We start from the raw sequence: 26,079 nt of genomic DNA on the forward strand, positions 1-26,079 counted from the left end.
TATTGTTAAACTTTTTCCAAGTCAGAAAGGAACCATTCACCCTCTCTCACACCCCCAAGCTTCTCCCAGATGACTGGATGCACACTACATACAGTATTTGTCTTTTTTGAATATTATGATTCATACATGCGCATATGTATACAATAGGTTATGAATGGCAGTGGTTCTATTTTCACAAATGTGTCTAGAAGCAAATGATTTCATGAGTTTTCAAGTCTGCTTATGAAAGTGAATATGCTATTTAGAATGTACCTCTTTATACTGATGAAAGAACCACATTATTGCAGTCAGTATGTCTGAAACACACTGAAACAGTCTAATATAAACCAATATAAAGTACAAAAAGAAAAAATAAATCAAAGAGAAATCTAAAAATACAAGAAAGTAAAAGAGAAAAAGAAAAATAGGAAAAGAAAAAAAAGGAAGTAGCTTCCAATTTTCTTTACAGCATTTATAAATGCAACTATAAATTTACCTCTTATTTTATGGATACAATATACCTCTCTTCTTTCCACAATCTATCCTCTCTAATCATCAATACCATAAGTCACAAGTTATTTTTTTTTCTGTTTTATGCAAAAAGTCCAAAAGGAGTTTCCAGTCTGCAATAAACATACCGGTAGATATAAGATATTTTCTCTTATCAAAGAAGTGAAACCTGAATATTTGCACTTTTCTTGGTAGCAGGAGTTGAGAACTAAAATATATCCTGTGTTTTATTTTTTAAAAAAAGAGATTTCAGATTTCAGGCCTGCATGGACATCAAGAAGTCTCACAGGACTTCTAAACTATCTCAGGTTCTCTTCCATCAGCACCAGAAATGAAACATGAATGGATGTCAGTAACTTCCTTATTTGTATCTCTTGCCTCTCCAGAATTGTAACCTGAGACTAACTTCATCAGTTGCTATTTCTCAGCCAGTTGGAACTAGTTACGTGTGGGTCCTGGTTTTCCCAAGTCAAGCTGCTAACTTAAATTCATGCTGATGTTAATTTCTCCTAAAGAATGTGGAAAGTTGAATGTTATATCTAGTTCTGATTCCTTACAATGGCTAAAATATAAGCACAGTCATTCATCCCTTAAAAGTTAAAATTCATTTGGAATTCACTGCAGCATCCAAAATATTTGTTTAGTAGGCTACAGTCAATGTTACAGGAATAACTTTCTGCTGTTCCACCCTTCTCATGCACTTACCTGCTCTAGATGGTTTTTCAGTTTTCTGGAGCAGAATTTAGAAACACTAGGGATGGGGAATTTAATCTCTTAATTTCATGCACCTTAGTAGCAGAAAGTAAAATATCCCAAGAGCTCTCTTTGTGTTCTTTAGCCACCGAAAACTCACTAAAACTATTGTTAGGGGTAGAGAATATTTTTGTCTTTTCGTCTTTCTAATAATTGTTAAGTAAGAGATCCACTGACAACTACAGGTATGTTCCTCTGCCATCAGTTCTTCACTTGGCTTTAGATATCTAGGGACATTGTTAATGAAGGAACTGAACCAAAGACAGAAGGGGAAAAAGGAGGATCTGACTTTCAATTACTTATGTTTCCTGCCACTTTGGAGTAGGTTCCAAAACAGAATTCCTGTTGAGGAATTTAGGAGATGTCTTCACAAATCACATTAGTTCAGACAAATGATCCCTCCTGAAAGCAATATTCCTGGAGGAGTTAGCTTAGATGCTTCCTTTGCATGGTTCCAATGGAAGAGGCTGGGCATACACACCTACATGTACAGACAGCCAGGCAAACCCTTCAAACCAGCTGTGCCAGCCCTGCCGGAGGACCTGTCTGCTCCAACACTTGGAGAAAGAGAGATTTGTTTGCACAGGCATGTTTTACAAACTGCTCATTTCAAATGCTTTGCATAGCCCCCATGGCAATGCCATTATCTTACTAGTCTTCCTCCAAAATATACTAGGCATTTTGAGTGAGCCAGATGGTGCAATTGAAGAAGAAAAGCCAAATGTCAATGGGATGCAGCAGCAGCAAACTCAGGAAGTTGGGTGAGGAGTAAACATGGTTACCCTTGTAAAGAGGAGGAAATGATGTAGTTCCTGGCATACTGTAAAGACACCCACTGTGAATGAGGATAATGCTAGCTTCCACTACTGGCTCTGGGGAAAAGATCCAGGCCTCAAACTTCAGAATAGTTTCTGATCATAAAGGTCTACTACAGAGAGCATTTTAAAGCAGTTCATCGGAAATAGTGTGTTCATATTGAAAGGGAATCTTCTGGCACCTTAAAGGTAAACAAAATAGCTTTAAAATAATTGTTTTTTTAAAAAATAAAATTAAAAAGTTTTGTGGATCACTATGAATTGCATCAATGGTATAGATCTTGTTCCAATAGATCAGTTTCCCTTACTCTGATGTCTGCTGCATAGGTTAACTCTGCAGACTTGCAACTGTATAAGAGGGCAGCAAGGTCCTGGTAGCCTCATGGATATAAAGAAGGAAAAGGATCATTATAAGTTGAAATATGATTGTAGATCCCATTTTTTTAGTACGAGAGTCCAGAGTATGAATGATAGTTTCAGTAAGGTAATTTACCTCATGAAACCATGTTATACTGTGCATTTCAAAGAAAAAAATTAGGCAGGAGCAATTTACCTCACTGAAATTGGCTTCTCTGCATGTGCAAAAATTGTTATTAGTAAGTGAAGTGAAGCAGCACAACTGTTCTTCACAACTGCTCTGGAGAGGCACTACTGTATGACTGAAATTTCTAAAAAAGCACAGTATTCACATTCATTCATTAGAGGGCGCCATGATTCCAATTTTCAATAAAGCAGCAACTTAGAGAAGTAGATCACAATTGTTAAAAAAAGGAGGAAGCTTTTTTTTTTGTTTGTTTGAGACATAATAGGACATTATAGCTTTAATTTAAAGAAAACTTTACAATTTATTGTGTTTCACCTTCTCAATACTCAATGATACCTGGAGTCACTGGGTTTTTCTTCTCTCCCATCTCAGCGTTCGTATGATGAGCATATGGCAATACTGTATATTTCTTCTCTTCCACCTCCCTTTTTAGGCTTGACCAAGCTTGACCAAGCCTAATTTCCAGAAAACCCTTAGCAGAAAGCAATTAACTCAACAAATAATGGGAAATCCAGTTACAGAACTGCTAATGATTTGTATCATTCATTCTTAAGCAGACTGTTATTCCATTTTTACAAAAGTAAATACAACCATTCTCTAAGCCTTTGGCAACGAGGGAAAAGAAAGGCTTATGCATGCATTCCCTAACTCAGGTATGTTAGACTACAGGTGCCATCATCCAGAGCCAGCATGGCAGTATTGACAAAAGAGAGTAAAAAAGAAGATTTTCATATGCCTTAACATTTGTGATTCAATAGACATTTTATTAGGCTCTCTGGTTCAGTTGGTGCAACATATTTTATCCATGATTAACTGAACCATGATTTTACCAATTGATTTTTTTTTGTACAACCCCTGAACCATACACTGATCACACTGGCTAGGTTATGCAACCCATTAGGTTAAAATATGGCTACTTGATACATCAGTATGTCCTGTAAAGAAGGATTGCCCATACATTAAACTGCTTTCTCTACTCAGCTATAGACACAGACCCCTTTTCTTGCACTGCAGGCATCCTTCCAATGGGCAAACTGAAAAGCTGAGGATAAGAATTATTTGCTTGATGCGTGCTGTGTGTTTAAGCCTTTTGCATGGCTTGTCTATTATAATGCAGCTTTTGGTTTTAAATTATATAGATAGAATACTGGATTTTATTTCGGCTTTTGTTGCATGTCATCACATCACAGGAAAGTAAAGGAAGGAATGAATGAAATATCAGAATTCCATGTCTTCATTTGCGTTAAGTTTTCCCTTCAGTCCAACATGCATAAACATATGCACAGTCCTGGGCCAAGGATCACCTTGGCCGAGGACTATAAAGCAACTGATCGGGGAATCAACAAATGGTGAGATGGCCTTCCTATAGAGCTATGGCTATTGGGGTTGCTAGCCAGGCAAATGCTGTTCCTTCAACCTGGATCTTCAGACTTAGTTAAACAGTTCATCCCTCCAAAATCTGATTTTGGCCCCTGGCTACTCTTGGAATGATTAAAGAAAGAGAGCTAGTATACAAACTCTTGGAATGGATCTTCAATGCCACTACATTCGGGGATTAGATTACGGGGGGGGGGGGGAAGACTTGCCATTTCTAACTCCACAATTTGATGATATATTAAAATAATCTTTTATAATTTATAATCCTATTAGACAGCATCAATCAGTGGTCAAAATGTTTTTCTAAGCTCTTAGAAAAAAGCTGGCCAGAAATCCTCCTCTTTCTTAAGGCTGTAAGAAGACAGAATATTTCTGTTACTCCAGATGATTAAATGCTTGTTCCCATGAGTTCAAATTTATGTTTCAGATAAATTATCTCAACGTCATCTTACTGCTTTGCACAAGGAAAATTAAAATTATAGGATATGCTATACTCCCACAGGTACATATTACTAATATTAGCACCCGTAGCATATTATAAGTATTCATATCAAGTTGAAAAATATGATAGACAAATTGCAACAATAGTTGTACCAGCTTTGTTTTAAAACATCACTTAAATGTTTGCATTTGGGAGTAATGCAATAGATTTTGAGGAGAAAGTTCTATTCTCACCTAAGTATCCTAAATTTTATTTTATGGGTAAGAGGCTCTCTCTAGTGGAAGTTTAACAGCTGTTCAACATAAGACATTGCATGTGGAACAGCACTTTTATCTGACATTTTTATTTAATATGGTCATTTGTGTTTCTACAGAGCTATTATAAAATCAATGAAATAATTCCAGAAAATATCTGCCTTCTATAAGACAGCCATTTTAAATTTATTCCCAGAATTTGAGGCTCCTCACCTGCTTCTAGTTTCCATACATTCCCCTTATTTTAATTCCGCAGAATTTCTCATAACTTGCATGACTATATTTTATTATGTAATGAAGGGACTCCTGCAAGCATCCTTTGGTATCTGTACATTCCTTGAAGATATTAGCTTCAAGCAAAAAAAAAAAATCTGTTGCGGAAAACAAAATGGTGAAAATAATAGGCTTTGTGCAATGCTAAACACTGGTAAGTGCAGTGGTCCTACTCTTCGTCTCCCCATGGCTGTTCAGATTTTAGAAATATCACATGCAAAAAGCTCCAGGTTTGATCCTGACATTTTCAGGAAGGGTTGGAAATTTTCTCTCTCTGAAGCCCTGGTTGGAGACCTGGTAGCTGGCAATGTTACACAGGGATAGGTAATACTAGGCACCTTAGATGTTGACAAACTACAATTCCCAGCATCTTTCACCACGGACTATATTTCCTAAAGATGCTGAGAAATGTGGTTCACCAACATCTGGAATACTATGGGCTGAATATGAACCAATTATCTCTTTCAATAAAGCAGCTTCCAGTGAATTTTATGTCTACTTGGACCCCATGAATTAGAAATACTTGGGGAACTGGATGTCTTGGGATATAATGGAATCTCTAGCCCCAGTGTTCTTTTAGCACAGGTTGGGCGAGTATCAAGCCTCATTAATCTTAAAAGCAGTCTAATCCTGATGATGATTTGGAAAAAAATTAATGGTGCCCTTATTTCATGCAAACATACTGGCATTCTGGATAAATAAATTAGAATTAAAGCAGAATTTGAATGTGCAATTCAGAACATAATAGGTTCAGCTTGTCTACTCTGACTCTAGGAAAAGAAAATCTGCTCCAAATTTATTCTACTCAGCTTTAATGTCTGGGCTTCATCTGAGTGTGATGTACCCTCTTAGTCTTAACAATATCAGAGTTTTAGGTACTATTACAACAAGAAGAGGTTTCTGGTCCGGCAAAGGAAATATCTCTCTATAGACTGGAATCCCTGAGGTTTATCCTATGCATGCTTAGCTGGAATAAACTCTACAGATGTGTCATCCCTTTCTCCGCCAAAGTAGAGAAGTTCTGTGTCCATTAAAAATGGGTAGAAAAAAAAGGTATAAATGGAAGGAAGTAAAAGATGGTTTTAGCAGCAATCTCATACTCAGATGTTGCCGTTCACCAGAGAGCTATATTATTATATCCTATCTTCCCCCTTTTAAGGGAACTATTTTAGGGTTTTTAACATATTAAACATATTTTCTTTGGGAAAAGGAACATATTTTTCAATACTATTTTGTCTCTTTTTTTCTACTACTTACTGAGAAATTTATGACATGGGAAGGACAAAATGTCTTGCTTCACACCCAGCTTTCTTCTAGATAGATCAGTACTGAATGTTTTGTTCTTAGTGGCATTACACAAAGGACTTTGGCTTGCAATTTTTTTCCAGAGCTCTTCAGTAAGCCAGAGGTTGCCTTTTGGTTTAAAAGCAACACAAAATGTTGGCACATATTTCCTCTGTATTTGCTCATTGAATAAGCAGATATATCAAGATTCAGTTTCCAAGCCTAATTAGAAAAAGGCACAGTGGCAAGCTGATAACTGTTTGCCTTAGCCACAAAACATCAATGAATTTTCTTTGTGCAGGATTGCTTATGCCTTTGCTTAGAAGGGTCACCTAAGTTAGTTCCCCATGTTTTGTTGCAATGCCTTATGTACCAACTTTGCATTATGAGATAAAAAAAATGTAGTTTTCCTTTCAAAAGACTCTATAGAAAATACTAGTTTTTCTCATAAGCAACTCTTGTTATGGCGATACTGTTATGTCCCGAGCCTTGCAAACGGGCTCGGGGCGTTTGCAGGCAGTCCCGGGCAGGTGCAAGCTGCCCGGGACCAGACAGGCTGTTGCCAGCGCCTGTGCGCATGCGCAGGTGCTGGCGCGGGAAAAGTAACACATTGACCCGGGAATTGCCTATATAAGAGGCTGGGAGCTTTTGGGCGTTGCTGAAGACTTCACCTGTAAGCTGAACACAGAATAAAAGAAAACCTGAGAACTACAACTGCTTCTCGTGTCTGCTTTTCGCCAAGGACTCAACACTGGCGACGAAGGTGGGATGCCTTACATCGTCTGGAAAGGAAGAGGTGTAAGCTTACCCAAGTGAGTCCTGAGCGGCGGAACGGAGTTGACTCGGCAGCTACCCGCCAATCCAGTGCGCATTCGGGGGTAGGCTGGCTGATAGACCCGTCTCCAGAAGATGGCAAAGGTTGGAAGGCTTTCGGAGTTTGACGTCTCACTTCCAGAGCGGTGGGACTCCTACGTAGCCAGGGTGGAAAACTACCTCAAGGCGAACCAAGTGAGGGAAGACAGCTTGAAGGCTGCCACCCTGCTTTGTGTCTGTGGCCAAGACGCCTTCGAAATCGCAGAGAACCTTGCAGCACCTGTTCCATTAGAGTCTGTCAGCTACGCAGATCTAAAGAAGCTATTGAAGGAGCACTTCCAGCCCAAGATGTCCGTCATCACATGGCCCCACACCTTTGAGCAGAGGGATCAACGATCCGGAGAGTCGGCCAAAGAGTACATCGCCGCATTGAGGAAGGCCGCCAAGCACTGCGAGTTCAAGGACCTCGAAGAACGACTGAGGGACCGATTCGTGTGCGGCTTAAGGCATCGAGATTTACAACAGAGGCTTTTCGCCAAAGAAGACTTGTCCTTCCAAGATGCCTTAAGAGAGGTCACCGCAGAAGAAGCAGCAGGCGGCGCCGTCAAGAACATGCGGCCGATCAGGAACAGTCCAGATGTTGCATCCGTGCACCAAGAGGACGTCCAAGGGAACTCCGAGGAGGATCCGGACGTGGAAGTCGACCGCCTCCACCCCGCGAAGGAAGGGAATCAGAAAGGAAGCTCTTCAGCTCTCCTCAAGTGCATCGGCTGTGGAGGTCGCCACAGGAGAACCGACTGCAAGTTCCGCTCCGCTATCTGCTGGGCGTGCGGAAAACAAGGACATATTGCAGCTGTGTGTCTGGGCCGACGAAAGGTACAACCTCAGGAAGAACTGCGCCTGAAAGGTACCAGGGTCCCCAGCCAGAATAGGGTAGGTTTTTGCACTTCGCGAAGGAGCATCTTCAGGACAGGCACACACAAGCCCATCAAGAAAAAGCTGTCACTCAAGGTGAAGCTACTAGGGGTTCCACTAACTATGGAACTAGACACGGGGTCTGCCCTATCCAACAGGGAATTCTAGAACCTGTTGATTCCAGCCCTTGGGAGACCCCCATTGTCATGCCTCTAAAGGCAAATGGGGACATTCGCATTTGTGCTGACTACAAATGCACTCTTAATAAGGCATTGCAGCAACATGCCTATCCTTTTCCTGTGGTCAGTCATATTCTGGCCTCCCTCAAGGGGGGGCGCGTTTTTGCAAAGCTTGACCTAGCTCAAGCGTATCAACAGCTGCCTGTTGATGATGATGCTGCTATAGCTCAGACTATTGTGACCCACAGGGGAGCCTTTAAGGTAAAAAGGCTACAGTTTGGAGTGAATGTCGCTCCTGGGATTTTCCAAAGCGTAATGGAAAACACACTACGGGGCATACTGGGGGTTTGCCCCTACTTTGATGATGTCTTAATTGCAGGAGACTCCACACACATTCTAGCTGAAAGGCTAAGGGCTGTTCTGTTAAGGTTCAGGAAAACAGGCCTCAAGCTCAAAAAAGACAAATGCAAAATTGGGGTGCCTTCTACTGAATTTCTGGGGTTCAAAATTGATGCTGCTGGGATTCACCCTGCTGAATCCAAACTAACTGCCATTTTAGAAGAACCTAGGCCAAAGTCTAAGGCCGAACTTCAGGCCTTTCTGGGCCTCCTGAATTTCTACAATTCCTTTCTTCCACATAAAGCTAGTGTAGCTGAGCCTCTTCACAGGCTATTAGACAAACAAGCAGTGTGGCAGTGGTCACAAACACATGAGGCTAGTTTCAATGAGGTCAAGGCCTTACTCACTTCTAACAGTGTACTTGCACACTTCAATGAGTCCCTTCCTGTGTGCATCGCTTGGGATGCTTCCCCTTACGGGGTAGGAGCCGTCCTGAGCCACCTCAGGTCTGATGGAACTCAGGTTCCTGTTGCATATTACTCCAGAACACTGTCTTCTGCTGAGTGCAACTACGCTCAGATAGACAGGGAGGCTCTGGCTGTTGTTGCTGGAATTAAAAAATTCCATGATTTTTTGTATGGCAGGCATTTCACGGTCTTCACTGACCATAAGCCTCTGCTGGGACTGTTTACCACACGTAAACAAACTCCCCAAATCATTTCCCCTAGAATGCTTAGGTGGTCTATTTTTCTGTCTGCATATGATTTTTCCTTACTCCACAAGCCTGGGAAAGAAATGGGCCATGCTGATGGCCTCAGTAGATTGCCCCTGCCAGTAGTAGAAGCTGACCCTGCGCCAGCTGTCAACATTCTATCCATCCAAGCCTTGCCCGAGTCCCCTCTGAATGCCAGGGATGTCGCCGCTGAAACAGGCACAGATCACACACTTTCACGTGTCCTTTCTTGGGTTTTGTCTGGATGGCCTGAGCACTGCCCTAGTCCTGAGTTTCAGAGTTTCTGGTCCAAAAGGAACGAGTTGTCCACTTCTCAGGGTTGTCTGCTTTGGGGAAACAGAGTTGTCATTCCCACCTCAATGAGGACTAGGATCTTAGAGTCCCTCCACGAGGGTCATCCTGGCATTGTTCGCATGAAGGCCCTTGCGCGCAGCCACTTGTGGTGGCCTGGTTTAGATAAGGACATTGAGGCTAAGGTGCATGCATGCCACCTGTGCCAGCGCTCTCGCCCAGAGATGCCCCAAGCTCCTGTGCATAGATGGGAGGATACACAGTCCCCATGGTCTAGGGTGCACATTGACTATGCTGGGCCCTTTCAGGGCCAGTTCTTCTTGGTCCTTGTTGACAGTCATTCAAAGTGGCTTGAGGTTGTACCTGTCTCATCCACCACCACTGCAAAGACTATTCAGGCACTGAGGGGGATTTTTGCTGCACACGGGCTCCCAGATGTCATCGTGTCTGACAACGGCCCTCAATTTACTTCCTCCGAATTCCAAGCTTTCTTACAGGCTAACATGATTCGTCATGCCACGTCTGCACCCTTCCACCCGTCCACCAACGGTATGGCTGAACGCATGGTCCGCATCACAAAGGACGCCTTGAAAAGACTCACCTATGGGGACTGGCATCACAGGTTGGCTGACTTTCTCCTTTCTTACCGCACCACACCGTCCACTTCTACAGGGAGAAGCCCAGCTGAACTTCGCTGGGGGCGCAAACTTACTACGAAGCTTGACCGGTTGCATCCGGACAGACTGCCTTCATCTACCTCACATCCTAGGGCACCTAGACAACTACTTGTGGGTGCCCCGGTTTGGACTCGCAATTACGGGCCTGGTCATACATGGGTCCCCACTTCTATTTCCAGGGTCACAGGTCCTCTATCCTACGAGGTAGCCCTGGACAACGGTCGTGTCCTGCGTCGGCACATCGACCAACTCCGCCCTAGGCGGGATCTTTCAGATGAGATTCCTGGGTCTTTTCCGGGGGGGAGGGGGACCCTTTAGAGCAAAGGGAGGGGCACGAGCTGCTGCCCACCTCCAATGATGGAGCCACAAACGGCCCATTCCAAGATTCCGCGAGTGCCCCAAAGAGGAATTCTAAGAGCCTATCCAACTACCAGGTATTCACGCCTACTCCAGCCAGGGAGTCACCCCGGGGGTACAACCACTATTCACCTGCACAGCACAGTACTCCAGTCAGGGAGGATACCCGGGAGCATCCCAATAAATCATACCCCACAAGAGAGCTGGCACATAATTCCCAGAGTTGGCCTGACCTTACCCCAAGTCCTACAGGGGGTCAAACATACAGGGAGGTGGTCGAGGAACCAAGTCCCGACCGCAACACCTCTAGCCCAAATCAGGGAGTAACTGAGATTTGGGAAGGTACAGAAACCCAGACGAGCCCAGACACAGAACGGGGTTTAGGGAATGGACAGCCTCCTGACAGGTCTTGGACGGACCTAGGAGGTTCTACAGAGACGCCCAGCAGTTGCTATCACTTCAAGGGGCCCGAGGGCCTACAGCTAGGCAGGTCAACCAGGTCACAAAGTGACAGAAGCCCTGGCCTGACGAGCCCGGTGGACGAGCAAGCAGGCCAGGCATTGGGGCACAGTCCTTGGAAGGCACCAAGGCAAGATAAGGAGAACAGGTTCACGTCTCCCTTCAGTCAGGGAACACCTGTCAGAAACCCAGAGCTGAGAAGGTCACAGAGAGCAAGGAAATCTCCTAAGTACTTAGAGGATTACATAACATTGCTGGCTAAACAAAAGCCAGTAAACAGTAGGAGCACTGGGGAGTAGAACACTGCATCAAGAAATAATTGTATGTTGGTAGTAGTCTTAGCCCGGGGGAAAGGGGTGTTATGTCCCGAGCCTTGCAAACGGGCTCGGGGCGTTTGCAGGCAGTCCCGGGCAGGTGCAAGCTGCCCGGGACCAGACAGGCTGTCGCCAGCGCCTGTGCGCATGCGCGGGTGCTGGCGCGGGAAAAGTAACACATTGACCCGGGAATTGCCTATATAAGAAGCTGGGAGCTTTGGGGCATTGCTGAAGCCTTCACCTGTAAGCTGAACACAGAATAAAAGAAAACCTGAGAACTACAACTGCTTCTCGTGTCTGCTTTTCGCCAAGGACTCAACAGATACCAATTTAATTTTCTGGTATAGACAAGTTGGCAGTTCCAGTTAACTCTGGATTTTTAAATCTTTGATGTTTTATTTCCTTATTTTTTTAGCTTTGGTTTATTTGTATTATTTATTTACTTATTAAACAAATTTATATGGCTGCCCATTCCACTCACTGTGACTGGGGCAGTTTATAAAATTAAAAGTTCAATTACATTATCCCATAGACTCCCCACTCCCACCCCCATGGTGGCAACCAATTGTTCCTATTGTTGTCATTCATTTTGTATGTCCTTGATCTCATAATTTCCAATAAGATAGTTTGATGATATATCAACACATCAGGAGCATAGTTAAAGAAAAGCCCTTTTGTTTGAAGGTATGTACAAAAAAAAATAGCTTGGAAGATTTCCATCTACAATTATTTCTGGGATAGTAATAGTATTGCTGTTAACCCATTTTGGATAATATTAGATTACCCAAATTGGTCTTCCATGTTGTAACTTATGGCCATATAAAAGCTAAACCATCAGAAAAACTGAGTGAATTAAAATGGATGCCTGTGCCGTTGGGGATAATTATTGAGAATACCCATACCTAGGCCACAAGAAGAACAAATCATTAAATACTAAATAAAATAAAACTAGGCTGCTTACTGGAAGCACTAATAATGATGCTGGATACATAACGTGAAGGCAAGACCCTAACACTTGGACCAATTGAAGCCAATTGAAAAGAAAAGATCAGGTGAGTTTCAAAGAATTCAGAGAACTGATTAGTGACACATCTTTGGCAGAATGTTTATTTACCAAGCCCCCCCCAAATCAGAAGAAGCTTTATGATTGAACAAAATCAAGAGTTTGATAAACAATATCCAACCCTATAAGTGTTACATATCTTCATATAGTTAGGGGTGCTCCAGTTCCCTTTCTTTTATTGTCACGTGGTGGGACCCAGGAGATCTCCATAGTAGCCCCTGCCCTGTGGAAGACCCTTCCCCCATGAATCCAGTGTGAAGTAGTACTCTTATTATCCCCTCCAGAAGGAAATATTAGTCCAAACACAGTCCAGTGGATGCCAGTAGTACATTTCTTGAGAGCCCCCACCCTCTTCTTTGACTTCTTGTTATGTCTCCACTAGGTTGATCCTGCTGTGCTGAGCATGTGGCTTCTCCACTTCAATTCCCACGAACCTCCTGAGAATCGTGGGAGCAATTCCTTCACCCTGTGCAAACTTGCCCTCAGCAGGTGAGAAGCATAAACCTGCTGTCCGACTTCCCCTGACGGATTTGCATTCTTAACCAACTGGCTATTATTATCGCCGTCTGCTACCGCCGCCGCGGGTAGCGAATCTGCCCCTTCCAGGCCTTTCCAGCCATCTTGGAGCCTTGAGGGCAAATGCCCAACCGCGACAGGAGGAGCGGGGGAAGACTCCCTCTGCCCAAGACTCAATTGGCTGCCACACGGATTCCTTCCTCTCATCCGTGAGCGGCGCGGCGAGGGAGTCTCTGACGCTCCCCAGAGCCCGGCCCCTGCCCTTTGACTTAGCCTGCTTTCAATAGAGACCCGGGCACCCAGCTGCAGCTTACATAAAGGGCAATTAGCGGCCAAGAGCTGAATGGCATTAAGGAATTTCGCCTCGAATGACGTAAAAGCCTCGTGCCACCCAGACAAAAGGGGACGTACCGGGTCCGCGCGACCCCGCTGAGCCAGCTTCAGCCCTAGGGAGCGCAAAGCGCTAAGAACGCCCGAGGGGCCGTTCGCAGCAGCCATTGTTCTCGGGCTGAGTGGAGCGGAAACAACGACTCGGCGCTGCGGCTTCCAACGCTCCCCCCCCCCCAGCTCCTCCCCGCGCGCCTCATTGTTGATACAGGCAGATGCAGTCTGTCTCCTGTACGCCATCTGCTTGCTTCTCCGGTGGGAGACGGTAACGGGGGAGCGAGCAGATGCCCAGCGCGACAAAGGCGTCCCAACTTCTGTCACGGTCCGTTTGTCAAAATAAGGACTTTCTATCACACTTCTCCAGGCACGACTCCCGCTGTTATTTTACGTAGTTATATCAGCCACAGGACTAGGGAACGGGTCACTTAATATTCATTTGTCTGTGTAATTTATATCTCGTTTGGTTTAGAAAAATGATGGACAATTTCTTCCATACTGGGTTGTACTTCAAAAAGGGCCAGGTAAAAGGGGCCAGATTAAAAAAAAAAAAAAGGCTCCCATCTCACATTAAATTTAAAATTGCTCTTCAGCCACATATTTAATATTCCAATGTTCATATTGTGTCACGTTTAACAATTTGTTAATGACCGTGAAGGTCTTTGGAGTTGCACTTGGAGTCTGTGGTGCTGCCTTGTAAACTTTCTATACCAGCCATCATTCTCAACTATGCAACCAAAGCTTAAGCTCAACTACCTAGCAAAGTCTGTTTTTCCAAGCTGGTGTCTTTCAGAAATAGACTCATTGTTCCAGAGGGATGAAAATTATAGCACAATACCTGTGATGCTTACAGAAAGCATACAGCTGCCACATGATCAGGAGAAGGACATGTTTGATTTGAGGTATTCCTGATAAGAAATTTATATGTGCCCTTTTTGTGTAGTTTGAATTACATTTTGCTCTTGAAATCTGGAGGCAATTCAAGGGGCTGGTGGTCATCTATATAAAAGCCATTCATGGCATAGGGACTGTAAGCTGCAGGACCATTTGTCTTCAGTTGTCTCTGCTCATGTCATATACTGCAACAGGGTTGGCATCAATCAAACAATGGTACCTTACTGGATTTGTAACATATGCTTGGTCTGCTGAAGTGCCTGCCCCATGGAAAAGCCTCTCCCCCAAAAATTTAGTTGACCCCACCTCTGTCGGCCTTTAAGAAAGTTCTGAAGACCTGGTTCTTCCCCAGGTCCTGGCCCAGGAAAATGGATGAGGCAGCCATACAGCATGAGTTGTGTGTCTGGCTCTTCCCATGCTTATGTTTTATGGCAGGCAGTTCTCGTTTAGTAACCCAGTTTGAGCCCACAACTTGGTCATTAAACAAAGTGCCCACTAGATGAAACCATGACTGTGCTCACTCCAGCTTTCCTTTGCTTTATAGATTTGTGAAGCTTGTAAATGGGAGGATTGGACATAAAGTTACATTTACATCATCACCATAAGTGCAAACACTCATTAAAAAAGTAGCTAAATAAGATCTATCTACATATTATAGCCTTTGTGCTGAACGTTTTTAACCCTTGCTGATCTTCCAGAGTTGTTTGAAGAAGAGGCAGCCCTATGCATTGATTAGGTAAAGCCAAAATTGAAAACAGTCCATATATGAAATTCTTCCAAAAATATTTTCTGAAGTGAATAGTCTTCTGTAAAATTGAATGGGAACTGCAGACAATCTTAAAATATGCATATGGTTTGCTCATGGAAGGCTGAGGAAGTTGTTTAATGTGTATGAAGACTGCATTCCTGCCTGATGATTGGAACAATACCATTATTGTTCCTCTGCACAAAGGTAAAAGTAATAGGAGTGCATGCAAAAAGTGAGGGGAATTATGGGTTTGGTAGATATGTAAAGGTATTTGGCAGAACTGTGACTGAAAGGCTATGGCAACGAGTAAAATATGGGAAGTGCCATGTAATTTTAAGCTGGATGGTGGGTGTAGAGAAACCAGATATTTGCTTTTCAGGAAGTCTGTGAAAAACATATGTGAAAAACAAAGATTATTGTATATTTGTTGATTTAGAGAATGCATAGGATTAAGTGAATTACAGAATATTTGCACATATGAATTCAGTAAGAGGAGTATATGAGAACCAGTTTAGTTTAGTGATTAAGGCACCAGGCTAGAAAGTGGAAGACTATGAGTTCAAGTCCTGCCTTATCCATGAAAGCCAGCTGGGTAACTTTGGGCAGTCTCTCTCTCTCTCAGTCCAACCTGCATCACAGGGATGTTGTTGTGAAGAAAATAGGAGAGTGGATTGGATATGTTCACTGCTTTGAATTATTTGTAAAAATAATAAAGGCAGGATACAAACAGAAATTTAAAAATGATAGAAGTAAAGCATGGATGAGATGAAGTCTTTACATAATGACTCAATACTGAGCAGAGTTAGGCTAACACAAGGATAACTGATGCCTCCCTTGATTGTTTAATATAATATGTTTATGGATAAATGTATAACTAAAACAGGTAGTCTTCATTTAACATCCACTCATTCGGTGACTGTGCAAAATTACGATGATGCTGAGTAAGGGATACTTATGACAGATCCTCATAGTTGTGGCTATCAGTGTCAGTCATCAGTGGGAAGGGGGACTTTTGTTTTCAAGTCTTATTCGTTGGCTGCTGCGGTACTAGTTAGTAATAATATTGTCATGATCCAGATGGCTCATTGTATGAGCCTGTAAATTACAAGACAATATTAGCTAAATATCCTATTATAAAATTGGGGAGTTTTCTTCTCATAGGTGGCTGAGTTGCTCCCATAATTTCAGCAAGAAAAATTGAAATGTGTAGTGAAGCAGGATTGCACTTTCAAAAGTTCACAACATAAGGTGCTTAACTCACTGCAGAAAAACAAAATTTCTGGCACCAGGGACCGGTTTCAGAAGAAAAATTGTCTTCCATGGACTGGTGGTGGTGATTGATTTTGCATGCAACCTAGACTACACATATGTGCAGAAGAAGCTTTGCTTGCACAGTCTAATCCTAACAGGCCATGGACTGGTTCCAGTCTGCAGTCTAGGGGGCTGGGGAACCCTGGACTAGATTACCTCTTATAGTTATTTCCAACTGTGTATTTTTATGAAAAATTTCAACGTATGCTGCTGATAGATGGATGGATGGATGGATAGATAGATAGATAGATAGATAGATAGATAGATAGATAGATACTTCAGACTTTAAGAAGACTTTTCCACCATGTTTTCTAATTTTATTGAACTGACTCCCAAAATTATAGCTACTCCCTAGTTAGGAAGGAGTGTTCTGAATCGTAGCCTGGTTATGTACATCTAATATCCAACCTCTAATACTGGAGAGAAACTGGAGAGAAAAAAAAGATGTAGGTTCCTTAAGTCTAACAGAAACTTTAGTGTTGGCACTGGGACAGGGATCCAAATTTGTAAACATTAAAAAATTTAACCTCTGCTCTTGTTATAATCAGAGCCCCTCTAGCTGTTTTTAAAGTTAAAAGACAAAGGGGAAATCCAGACAGGGACCTCCCACATCCCATATATTTCAGCCCTGTGGGGATCCCCTCCCATTCAGTCTTAGCCCCATTTGAAGTATGATGGTGGTAATAATCAGAATAAGCCTCAGTGAAGGATTCTGAACACAAGATAAATGCTTGGTTCATATTCATTCATTCATTCATTCATTCATTCATTCATTCATTCATTCATTGTTCACTTCTATTGATTCACTCCCACAAATACAGAAGTTCATACAATGCACTAAGCCATAATAAAGATTTTTTTTCCCCCAGTTCAGTTGTGTCTGATTCTCAGAGACTGCCTCGATAAGTCCTTGCAGTTTTCTTGGCAAAGTTTTCTGAAATGGTTTTCCATTACCTACTACCTAGGGCTGAGAGAAAGTGATTGGGCCAAGGTCACCTAGCTTTGTGCCTAAAGTGGGACTAGAAGTCATGGTCTTCTGGTTTGTAGCGTGATACTTAACCATTACACCAAACTGACTCTCAATGTAGTTTAGTTCTAACTTAACACAATATATACATTACTGCAGTATTGACCATTGTGGTTTATACAACCAATTGCTTCAAATAAAGCTATGGCTTAACAGGCAATATGAAACAAACTACTGTATCCCACACATATTAAATTTGTTCCTGAATATAGATGCTAATAAAAAACACAAATAATACTACCAGATAAAAGCAGCCAAAAAAGTAGAGCATAAACTAAGAATAAACTAAGGAACATACAAAAATATGCAAATAAATTTGGGAACTAAAGTTTCAAATACAAAATATTTTGTTTCAGAATTAAAAAGCATAATTTATTATCCACAAAGTTCAAAATTATCAAACTTTGCTTCCAATATTGTTCCCAAGCTATTTTCATTTTATTTACTAAGTTGCCGCTGCCTATCTACAGAGAACAATGGTCTTCGTGAGAAGAAACACTGACATCTTGAAATTCAGGGGTTGCCATGGGAATGTTCTGATTAAAAACTGTAGAAGGCTATATTCCATATGTTTCCATTTGTCTTAAACAATTCCATTCATCTGAAAATTTATCACATAACAAAATAAGATGTAGTATTTTGAGTTTTTGAGAAATATATTATATGATTAATTAGGAGATTAATCAACCTTTAGGATAATAATTATAGAAATGTAAATGAGATGAAAAATGTTCTCCATTGCTATTGGCATCCTAGTGATACTAACTCAAATCTTCCTCTAATTGCTCACTCTTTCTGTAATTTTTTCCCTTGTGATAAATAGATTGCCCAGTGCTAATTCAGGATCTTACAACAATTACTGCTGTACTATATTTTTATGAAGGTTAGTCTTTGTTACAAAAATAAAAGCCAACTAATTGTTACAAAAATAAAAGCCAACTAATTTGACAAATGAGCAGTATTTCATGTCCATTGTTATTTTCCTCCCATGGCTTACTTTTGACGGAAACACTTGGTTTTCTCTCTCCTCTATCATATGGATAGTTTTCCAAATTCACAACTATGTCTAGTGTTCTTATGAGATCATTTTAAAAATCAGTTCTATTTTTAGTGCACAGAAAATGTTTCTTTTGTCTTCTATTACACATTACAGTACAAACATGTGCTTTACTGTTTTGGGTTGTTGCTGCCATTCCATTGTTGTAACAAGATCTAAAAACCTTGTCAGATCATATTATGTGGTCAATAAAACTCAATACTAGAAACAGCATGGCATTATGGGCCAAAAGATAGCTCTATAGATAATGGTAGAACTTCAAGAGGAGCTAGGACCCTAATCCAGAACTTTAGTCTCTTGACAGACTGGACTATAGAGGAAGCTGGGATTAAATCAGGACAAAGAATCCAAAAGCAAGCCAATAATCACAATCAATGATTATTCATACATACATACATACATACATATTCCATCAGCACAGTATATCCTGTTATATTGCTTCCTATCCAGGAAGATCTAAGGGTGTGGCTGGGTCAAACTAAAGCACAAATATACTCTCATTACAGGTTGGTAACTGGCCTCAGACTGGCCTGAGGGAAGCACAATTCTGCTTCAGAAGCTAATTGGACTGTAGTCTAACCTTCATTACCCGGAGGTAATGAAAACATTCTCCACTGTGCTGGAAGGTAGCTGGCTAGTTTAAGGAATGCAAGGCAATTAGATGATACATAGCTGTCTCCTTTAGTTGCCTCCCAGTCCTGCTACCTGAGATGGCTGCACATAAAGATCTTTTTAAAAAATGGGCAGGGAAAATCCAGAGGTTCAAGTTTCTGTGCAGGGCAGCTTTAGCCAGAAATAAATGCAAGATTAATGGGCTCTGGGTTGAATTGTTAAGAATAGCAATCACTTTCTTTGCCTCCAAAAGTTAAGCGTAAGCTAACACCAAATGAATTTTATGCTCATAATAAATAATAAATTCAGTTCACTAATTCCATCTTGGGACAGTCATTGAACTGCAGATCTCCTGACTGATGTGTCTTCTCTTATTTAGGAAGCATTCTTCCCCCCTCCCCCATTCTGTATTTTAGAACACCTTATCAGATGAAGAATTTGGAAGAACTTGAAAATGTTCATGCTCTTTTATAACATTTGGTTTGATCTTTATAACAATATTATCTAGCTCTGGGAAGGCTGTGCCTTCCTCCATTTCTTAAGCTTTCATTGTTGAGTATGCTCAGGTTACTTCAGTGAAATTTCTCCAATATTATTTCACTGAGGAGAGAGGACAAGTAGTCGCAATAACCATAATAATCCAGTCCTCATGCTCTGCATTCCCAGTCTGTGAAGGTTGGGATTTTTTTTTAAAAAAAATTCTGTCTGTTTGCCCATACCTCATGTTCACACCTGCAAAGTCAGCAAAGGGAGAAAGAAAAACCACACAAAAGGAGAAACTATCAGCATTCCAACAGGCCTTGGGAGGCCGCTACAATTCACTAGTTTTTAATACAAGAGCTTGCATTCCTTCCCAGGGTCAGCAGCGGAGGCTTTGTCTGCTTGTAGTGGGATTGGTGAGAACAGAATGAAAGACCTTTCCACAGCAGAGCTAGGTTGGGGTGAGGAAGAAGAGGGTCATGCTCACACAAGGAAGTCCTATGCACCTTATTCAGAAACTGTCCCTGGTTACAGTTGTAGAAATTTATCTCCAGCCTCAGACATCATTCAAATATATATTAGCAATTACAGCACTGCTTTGCATCACCTTTAGATAATACAGTGCTATGTCTACTGAGTTTTAAAGAACTTAGTCTTTAGGAATAGAGAGAATTTCCCAGATGATGCTAAATGTTCTAATCTCACTGACACAAATTATAAATATTGTAAAATGAAACATTATTTTAATGTTTTCACTGCCGAATCTCTCAACACGATCACATAGTTACTCTATCCTACTAGAAGTGATTTTATATTTACCTTTAATTTGCATCATATTTGTGCAGGACTTGTGGGACTGTTTGCCTTATTTTTTTTTACTCCTTTTTCCTTCTATTTCCTCCACAACATTAACCCTCTGTGGTGAGTAAGGCTGAGTGAGTGAGTGAGTGAGTGATTGGCCCAACATCACTCAGCTGGCTTTCATGCCAAAGGGGGACTAGAACTCACAGTCTCCTGGTTTCTAGCCTGGTGCTTTAACCATTAAACTGAAATTGTTCATATTGGTCTATAAAGAACCAGAGAATAGAATATTCTGCTTTGTGACTCATTCAATGGACTTTTTAACCCTTCCATCAATGGCCCAGCAAATACAAATGTCATTTCCAAAGTTGATTCTTGACAACAGATAAGAGACAAGTGTTGGTAAATAAAAATAAGTAAAACCCTGATTTGGGCCATATTTGCACTTGAGTTTTAGTGCAGAAGAGTCTTTCACCTAATCATATTTCTGATATATATGATTGGGTGAAATAACAGTAATATATACTGTTATATCAATATAATATTAATGAAGCAATATAGCTTCAGCAATGCCTGGATGATACTATAAGATGCTTTTAATTACTTTGGAGAAATTATAGAAAGATGTTGCAGTGGAGTAGATAATATAATTGTCTGGCCAGATGAACTTATTGGAACTTATTGGAAAAGAAACACCAAGAAAAATAATCAACAGATCATGGGTATATATTTGCAATTGCTTCTCTCTTTTTTAATTTCATTTTCTCCTTTAAATCTGTACCCTAAACAGAAATAATTTGAGATTATCTCATTTCAGATAAGTTTCTCCAAGCATATACTGCAAATTAGGTGAGTGGATGATTGATACTACTTTACAGATTTCTACTTTCTGCTCCATTTAGATATTTGTAAATTAAGGATGTTACAAAGCTATCCTGTCTCCAGTACTTCAGCTATCTCTGGAATTTCTACTGCTTGTGAAATGGAATTCACAGGAAAAATAACATTAACATTTAAGTTATTACATGCAGCATTTATTTTATTTAAAGTTGACATATCTGCTTTTTAGCTAGAAACACCAGAGAGACCTTTTTAGATCAATTAAAACAAAACATTTCTTGCCCTCAAGCTTAGACTTGTCAAAAACAACTGAAAGGATGGAGAGATGAGGTAGAAAAAAAGAATATTACACTTCCAAATCATGGTTCATGTTAAAAAGATTCCTGTACCATGTTGTATAAAAGAAATTGACCAAAGTTAGTGCTTTTCAGATGCATGTGACCCAGTTGTCTTACTTGCCAAATTAGTGTCCCTTTAACATCTTAGTTAGAATCATGGGGATTAAATTTAACTTAACTAAGAATGATAGATGGAGGAAGTGTTGGAGAGAGACTGGCCAAGATGGGGAGGAGTCAAATGGAGAATTAGTCTAGAATTCCTACATGGGCACAAGAGGTGAAGTCTGACTCCCCCCTTGAATGCCATTGAATCTTATCTAATCTGACCCAGATAACAAATAGTCAGAGAAGAATCCTGTGTATAGTTAAGCAATACAACAGCTAATTGAACTCTTCTTGTCTGGATCTCACTTGACAAGAAGGCTGGTTTAGAAGTAATAGCCAAGAAAAGATGAAGAGGAAAAGAGGACGTTCATTGCAATTTTATATAAATTTTGAGAGAGGATGTTATGCTGTTAAGATACTTAGATTTATCTGGGGTTTTTCCATTAGTACAAGGGACATACCTAACAGGCCAATTTCTTTCTTCCTCTGTATCACCCTTCCTTCCTACAGATAAACTTCCTAGAATATTTGACAAAACTTGAGATTAATTTTGAAGTCTGTAAGAAGGTAAGAAACAGCAACTCTCATCAATGGAATGGATGTCATCAAACATAAAGCTAACGCTTCCACTCTCTGCTGGCTCAGGCTTTCTGTCTCTACTCGCCTTTATTTTTTAGCATGGAAACACCTTTGCCCTTTCTGATTCTCCCATTGTTGAGAACATGAAACCTTTATTGGATTATATCCAGAGTTAAAGGATCCATCTTTTGTGAATCAGGGTTCAGGTAAAGAGAATAGAGTCCCTCAAGTTGACTTGACTTCTGATGACTTCATGAACAGCAGTACTGAAATGGTTTGGGGTAGCTTTCTTCTGCAAGATTTTTTAAATTTTCTGTCTTAATCCAGGAGGTTTTCTATTCAAATACCAGTCAGCATTTGTACATCCTTGTACCCAATTCTAACTGAAACAGCAGAAGGCAGCAAAAGAAAAGCTTACTGGTTTTAAACAAAGACGGCTGATGAAACACTCCTCTGATTTAGCTGCAATATGATTCAAAATGCAGGTAGTACTCGACTTAGGACCACAATTGAGCCCAAAATTTCTGTCGCTAAGCGAGACATTTGTTAAGTGAGTTTTGCCCCATTTTACAACTTTTCTTGTCACAGTTGTTAAGTGAATCATTGCAATTGTTAAGTTAGTAACATGGCTGTTAATTGAATCTGCCTTCCCCATGGACTTTGCTGGTTGGAAAAGGTGATCACATGACCCCGGGACATGGCAGCCGTCATAAGTATGAATCAGTTGTGGGTTGAATTTTGATCACATGACCCTGAGGATGCTGCAACAGTCATAAGTGTGAAAATGGTCATAAGTCACTTTTTTTCATTGCCTTTATAATTTTGAATTGTCACTAAATGAACTGTTGTCAGTTGAGGGCCACCTGTATAGTTTTAGGTTAGACTGTCATTGTACAATCACCCTGCTTTATTCATGGTATTCTCTAAAAAATTTATCCTCTATTTTAACCCTCTCATTTTTTTTCAAGCATTTCTTGTGTCTTTCCCGAAAATAAAATGTATTAAAGAGAAAAAAGTAGAATATTTTTCACATCTGTTGGTCCATAGGATTTTAATGTGCAATGCATTTTGTTATAGTTTTGCTACCTGTTGGAACCAAAATCTGCTATAATTGATCCAGGTTTTAGCAAACAATGGTGATGGTAATGACAGATTTCAACAGATTTAAATATATGGCTATGTTATCTAACAATTCTATGATCATGCCACTCAGAAAAGATTATCAGCAGCCAAGGAAGGAGAGATTTGATTTCAAAGAGTTCTACCCTTCTCTATTAGAAATAGGTGGTATGAGATAATGTGCCACATATTTATCTGGGACAGGTAGTAATGATTATAGGAGAGGTTTCAGTGAATTTGCTGGGAGGAAGTGCTGTGTCCTATAATTAAAGTTAGAAAGATAAATCTCTACTTCTGCCAGCTTTCAGAAATATTTCTGCTAGCATCTCTCTTCATTGATACATTTTCTTCTGCCGTCATGAGCAGTAAGTATCTACTTTTGAAAATGGAAAACAATATCTTTTCCTGTCATTATTGGAACGAGACGTGCAGGTGTAGAGACAAAATCAGAACTGAAATAAAGAAAAGAAATAAAGCCAGTTCTGTAGGCCTACCCAACCAAGTCCTGGGTGCTATATATAGATGGCAATCCCACCTAAAATATATTTCCACATTTAAAATAAACAGATAATGGGACACTTTTCATCTATGGCAATAAAACTAGACATTTAAAATGTAATCCCAATAATTATTTCAGGGTTTTATCTCTATAATTCTCAGCTACTGGGATATTGATAATACTTTAATAATCAAGAAAACTCAGGCTAGGGAAAGGGAGGAAAAGGATAATTCGTGGGCATGCAGGAGGCTAAATCACTATTCTGCCCTGACTTTTCTGTCAGTTATTTCAATATTTCATAAAAGCCACCATTTAATGTTTCAGACCAGATGCAAAAATAAAATAAAATTCCTGAGGGGCTGTCTTAATCTTCTATGTACTTTAACCTACCTGCCTTTTTTATTCAGGATGCTTCCTGATCAAGAAAGTTTGCATTACATCACTAAAGTAGGTTGATAAAAAAACATCTTGATCTCGATATCAGTGACACATGCAAAAATCACTGGTAATACCAGTGAAATGTTTTGCATAGTTCCCAACTTGCCCACTAGATGTCAAAGTGGTAAAAGGGAAATTGAGCAAACTTTCCTTAGAAAGGATGACTCAGTGCACACATGCAATGGTTCCTTGTTGCATGAATCAGGGCTGAATGAAACGGAAGGAGGGAAGACACAGCTTATTCCATTTAAGCTAAAGAGCCACAGAATCTTAGTAGAGTTGCAAGTGGCTTGTGCCTCTCATCTAAGATTACGTGGTGGCTGTTTATGCCTTTACTTGGTAGGCTCTGCAGAAACACAAACAGGATATCAGCTAAGGGAGAGTCCCTCCCTTTCATCAGCAAATAACTTTCCAATCAAAAATGTGGAGAGTAATCTCTAATCACTCCTTTTTAACCAATAGTTTGAATATCTACAGTATTTACTACCTTTAAAAAATCCTCGCTTTGCTTCAGCAAGAGTTCAAGATCATACATTACTAACTACCTGTTTTTGAACTACTTGTTTAACTTGGCTCTTGCATTAATGTTTTTAATGTTTAAATTCACATAATACATTGAATCATAGAGAGCCAATTTGGGGTAGTGGCTAAGGCAACAAGCTAGAAACCAGGATACTGTGAGTTCTAGTCATGCCCCCAAGCACAAAGCCTTGGTGACCTTAGGCCAGTCACTCTCTCTCAGCCCTATGAAGGAGACAATGGCAAACCATTTCTGAAATCATGTCAAGAAGACTGAAGGTACTAAGTCCAGGCAGTTACCAGGAGTTTTTCTGGTATGAAATTAATATCTTCTAGATGAGTTGAATTACAATTCCCATCACTTCTGGCTAAGGCATGCTGTATCATTTTAACTTTCAAATTCCTCTTAATTTATATTATTAAATGAATAATTCAAAGACACATAGATAAAATAATACACAAAAATAAAAAAGGTTGGGTTTACACATCATATTAAACCAGAAAAAGATAAAAAGCCTAGTTCAAAGTGTTAAATGAATATAGCTACTGGTTAGCCACATGACCTCTCAATCACATACCAGATTTGCTTAACTTCAATAAGCAATTATATTATAAACATTGATTTCTTTTGAACTGGAATACCGGTGTTTTCAAGGTCACAAATTCATTCTGAAGGACTGTCTCTCTTCCCTCCTTTAATTCAATGGGAATATTTGTTTAATAATATAAATTAAGGGGGATTTGGAAGTTAAAATGATACAGCGTGCCTTAACCAAAAACAATGGGAGTTGTAATTCAACTCATCTAAAAGTTTCATTCCAGAAAGCTGGTACAACTCAATACCCCAGATTCAGTCACCACCACCTTGCCAGAAGGTTGCAGTCATGGTAAAAACCTCTGCTTGAGGCCTTGGAGCTTCTCCCACGCAGACTGCTGGGCTAGTAAATTAATGGTCTGACTCAGAATAAAGTGACTGGTATTGCCAATGCAGTCTAGGCAAAAGTGGAGTCTCAACTTGCCCTGCTAAGAGACAGAATCAAGATAAGGAGCATCCTCCTTCCTGCCACAGCAAGTTGAAGGCTGTGCTGCCTGGCAAACCAGCTCCAGCCAAGCAGGTGGTGGCCCTGCTTGTTTAGTCATGTATCTAGAGGACTCTGCTAATTGCAAACCTGGGAACATTTCAGCAGCAGGCCCTAGGCAGATTTTAAAACACCGAGTCAAGAAAGACCTGCTCTGAAATCTATTTCTGCAATTTCTGTTTGACATATCCCAGGGATGTCTGGTGGGATGAGGGGGGGGGGTTAAAAAAAGTCAAAAGGGCAGTCACACCTTATAATAGAAGCCCTGCCCCTTTTTAATCTGTGCAACATATAAAAAGAGGTGGGGCTTTATTCATGTGATCCCAGTAGCTATCTTGACTTTCTTTTACCAGCTTTCTGTG

At 40.7% G+C, this 26,079-nt stretch overlaps 1 long non-coding RNA gene across 2 annotated transcripts in view; it reads right to left on the bottom strand.

Moving 5' to 3' along the window:
• The window catches only part of LOC120297651, a 38,507-nt gene that overhangs the window by 8,310 nt on the left and 4,118 nt on the right, over positions 1-26,079 (bottom strand). The window contains exon 1 of one of the 2 annotated variants that reach the window (XR_005553849.1): positions 13,299-13,405. The exons of the other annotated variant lie outside the window; for it this stretch is intronic. This is a non-coding gene — a long non-coding RNA (uncharacterized LOC120297651). Of the gene's footprint in view, positions 1-13,298; positions 13,406-26,079 lie in introns of those variants that run through there. 2 annotated transcript variants of the gene reach the window in all.

Source organism: Crotalus tigris, unplaced genomic scaffold, assembly GCF_016545835.1.
Source record: "Crotalus tigris isolate CLP2741 ecotype Arizona unplaced genomic scaffold, ASM1654583v1 scf7180000017605.3043972, whole genome shotgun sequence".
In the NCBI taxonomy this organism is placed as follows: Eukaryota; Metazoa; Chordata; class Lepidosauria; order Squamata; family Viperidae; genus Crotalus; species Crotalus tigris.